This window comes from Empidonax traillii, unplaced genomic scaffold (genome assembly GCF_003031625.1).
Source record: "Empidonax traillii isolate 1590-97213 ecotype Southwest subspecies unplaced genomic scaffold, ASM303162v1 scaffold691:size399616, whole genome shotgun sequence".
NCBI lineage: Eukaryota > Metazoa > Chordata > Aves > Passeriformes > Tyrannidae > Empidonax > Empidonax traillii.
In genome coordinates, this window is record NW_020955884.1 from 330,090 (window position 1) to 334,449 (window position 4,360).

Consider the following 4,360-nt stretch of genomic DNA (forward strand, 5'->3'; position numbering starts at 1 on the left):
ACTCACACGTGGACATTCCTGTTGAACATAGTAATGATGCAGCAACTTCTTTGGTTAGAGAATCCTAGCTGAGGTGGACTTCTTCTGTGGGTGCACTTGAATAGTTCCAAAGGCCTGTGGGAGGGTGTAGTTTTGATGTCAAAAGGTAGCCTTCACAAATATAAATATTAGCTGCTGTTTGTCACTACTTCCTTTTCCTTCGACACGTATTTATTTAAAAATCCCTGCACTGTGCTACTTTTGGTGTCAGGATTCCAGGGGACATTACTCAGGCACCAGAGTGCCGAAAGACATGGTCATATTGCCATTTCAAAACCGGCCTCAACTGAGGAATTTGTCTGGGTTTGGCAAGGTAAGTTGCCATCACATTTTATGTAAATAGTCTGCTCGAAGTTCGGGCCATTGCGTTATCCTTGGGGTCCCCCTCAGTGGGTCACACAAATCAGTTTTGTTCAACCTGTAAGTGCTTTAGGGGGAAAGCACCTACCGGGTGTCCTGAGTCTGTGAGGGATTTAGCCCCTGACTCAGGTAATACTGGATCTCCTGGCCATGAGGAAGTAAGCGCGTCATCCTCCTCATCGCCTGTGGGTGCCGTGACCGATAAACAATGACAAAATTCCCCAGACAAAGAGAACCACTAAGCACAAATTTGCTTCTTGAAAACAGATCTGACAGAAATCCATTACCTGTTCAGGGACTCTGGGGGCTTTTGGACCTTAAAGGGACTAAGGCCAACAATACAACCCATCATTTCCTTTGGGAAACATGAATGCCGGTCGTAAAATGTACAGAACAAGTGCTAAGCCGGTTTTGCTCTGTGATGCTGGATTCCTGGAGTTGTTTATTTTAGTCAGTTGGTTCTTTAGTAAATAATCTGTGCACTTGCCTGTTAAAAAAAAGAAGTTCTCTTACAGTTCCTCCTCAGAACCCTGTATTTTTACAGTATTTTATTTAGTGGGAATGAATGAGCTTGTTAGAAGGGAATAGTGTGAGATCTTGCCGAGGTGTAGTCTCTAAACTCTAAACCAGTCACATATATCTAGTTTCTGCCTCATTTAATCAGACTCTTGGAAGTTATATTAGGCATCACCAAAAGGTTATCCTGGCTATTTCAGGTTCCTGGAGAAATAAAGGTGGTGAGTGGGATCTGGTCTGATCTGAGCTCTAGTTTAAGGGGCTTTATCAGAAATTCTGATTCCCTAAAGCATAAGCACTGTGTGAGAGTCCGGCTGTTGAGGATAGAGATGGACTCGGAAGATGTGGTTTTGGTGTTCTCCTGCCTACAAACCATTGTTCTAATTCTGCTCTAATAATTATTTAGTGTACACGGGGAAAATGTATACTGGGCCGGGGAGTAAAAGTGAAGATAATTAATCCTCACTTTTTTGCCCATTTCTTTGGTGTGATTGGTGGGGGAGGCTGCTCAATGTTCTTGAATGGCAGGAATAAATTCTCTCAGTCAGTTTGCAGTGGGAGTAAAGAACAGCCTCTTAACTTCTGGTCCATATGTGTATTAATTCACCAGACAACAAAACATGGCTCTTAAGAATATTACTCTACTCTGCAGTGAATAGAGGTATTTTCAGTCCAGCTGCTTTAGCCCAGGCTGCAGTTTTATGGCCTCTTGATGCCCAGAAAAAGGGGCAGGTGAATAAAACTGCTCAGAGACAGAGTTTTTAGTCCATAAGCAGCAAGGTATTTATTAATTAACGACGCCGGGGAGATTTACCCGTTCAGGCCAGGTAAAAACTCCAAATTGATTTGGTAAGAACAGAGAATTTATACAATGTTACGGCCATGATTGCAACATAATTTTACATATTCATGTTATTGCATCATTTGATTACAATATTCATAACAGGTGGAGTTAGGGGCGGAGATTGAGGCGTGGTTTCTATTTTGAGGAATATTTTGGTGGGAGTTCCCGTTTACCTTCATCCTGGGGTCTCAAATTCTCTCCTCTTCATCAGGTGACCCTGGTGACCTTTCGTTCTTTCTATTGTTCTTGTGTTCTGATCACTCAGCCTTAGAGAAACCCCTGGCTTTGGGCCTATATTACCTATTGAGGTGTCACCTTGGCTCCTCTGGATGAGATTTATGGGACTGGGGTTCTTTGCCCAGTGTTTGTTGTGGTTCCTTTAAGGTCTGATGCCCTCAGAACAGGACAGAGTCTCCTTGTGCAAAATGCAGCTTACAAAATATAGCTTAAGGCAAATTAAAAGTGTACAGGGGGGGTAGGGGCCCTCATGGGCCCACAGCAAAAGTGTCCCGATTAACCCTTCCTGCTTCATTCCCCCCTTTCCTTAGAACTTACAAAATCTTTTGTCAAGTTCCAGGGAAGTGTGAGTGTGCATCATTGCCCATAGTATATGGGTCCTTTTGATTATAGAGTGTAACTTGTACCACAGCCATATATTTAAAAGGGATAGCAAAAGCATGGTTATTGCTATAATCAGCATTGGATGTGTTAAGTAGTCAAATACTTTTGTTGCTGAAGGGGATTGTCCTGTAAAGATATCCCACCAGTGATGTTGTCCTGTTTGTTCTATCTTAGTGAGAACATTTGTTATATTGGTGGAGTCATGTTCAACCTGCCAAATCATTCGTTGAGCCCTTTTGTTCACTTCTTGGACTAGTTTCTCTACGTCAGGATGTCTAAGCATTGCTTTAAAAAGATCGATTTCCATTCCTATCTGCAATTTTGGTACATCGTGGTATAAACTGTATTTAGCCTCAATCAGTTGTCTAGTGGTAATAGGAACTGTATAATTAAAATCACAACCCATTATTTCAGTAAAATTACATACGCACAAGTTAGTATTATTCGTTTCTACATAGCAAAAATCAATAAAAACATAATCACAAAATGTCCTGATACAAGCACATCCATTTCCTACATAATATACCTGTGATTGGTTTTATACTGTGGGGAAGCATTTCAAAGGTGCACATACTATTTTCAGTATCTAAACACAAATCTTCGTTTTCTATGACCGCATTTTCACAGATGTATCCCAGTTGTTCCTTAGGGATACAGGCTTCTGTACTGATTGATTGCCTATTTGATCCATAGCCTCACTGTTAACAACTTGCATTGCATAAGGTCTACCGTAGAGGATTTCAAAAGGACTTAGTTTCTCCTTTGAGCGAGGCTTCACTCTTAGCCTGATCAGAGCAATAGACAAAGCCTGGTGCCACTGTAAATTGGTTTCTTGACAGATTTTGGCAGTTTGTTGTTTAATGGTTCATTTTCTCTACTTGCCCACAAGCTTGGGGTCTGTAAGGTGTATGTAGTTGCCAATTGATTTGTAATGCTTTGCTTATTGCTTTTACAATTTTAGCACAAAAATGTGAGCCTCTGTCTGAGGAGATGCTTTTAGGTACACCAAATCTTGGAATGATTTCATTTAGCAGGACTTTGGTTATTTCCCTTTCTTTATTTGTCCTGCATGGGAATGCTTCAGGCCACCCAGAAAATGTGTCTGTTAAAACAAGGAGGTATCTATACCCCCCTTTCCTTGGGAGTTCAGAGAAATCGATTTGCCATAGTTCTCCAGGGAATCTTCCCCTGTGAATTGCTCCTTTCTGTATCTTAGTTCCTGTGTTAGGGTTATTTTTCAAGCAGCGTTCACATCGAGATGTGACTTGCTTTATTGCTGTATAAAGTTTTGGTCCTGCTATCCTAGCTTTTAAGTATTGATAAAGGGGGTCGAGGGCCCAATGGGCTTTTTCATGTTCTGTTTTTACAAATTGCCAGATTGATTTTTCTGGAAGCACATTGTTCTAATTCTGCTCTAATAATTATTTAGTGTACACGGGGAAAATGTATACTGGGCCGGGGAGTAAAAGTGAAGATAATTAATCCTCACTTTTTTGCCCATTTCTTTGGTGTGATTGGTGGGGGAGGCTGCTCAATGTTCTTGAATGGCAGGAATAAATTCTCTCAGTCAGTTTGCAGTGGGAGTAAAGAACAGCCTCTTAACTTCTGGTCCATATGTGTATTAATTCACCAGACAACAAAACATGGCTCTTAAGAATATTACTCTACTCTGCAGTGAATAGAGGTATTTTCAGTCTAGCTGCTTTAGCCTAGGCTGCAGTTTTATGGCCTCTTGTCCGTCAACCCAACAGCTCCTAGTCACCTGTGCACTTCTTCTGTTCCACTTTGTGAGAAGAGGGGAAATACAGTTCATTAAGGAGATAGATAGAAGGCACTAAAAATGTCTGAAGTTTAAATTCAACCCTTCTTAAATTCAATCTGCTGGAGTCAGGGAGGAGGGAGGAGGCTGCAAGGACCAGCACAGGATCAGAGCCCACCGAGGCTCATCCGGGGAGGGTCTGCTGGAGCCAAAGGCCACAG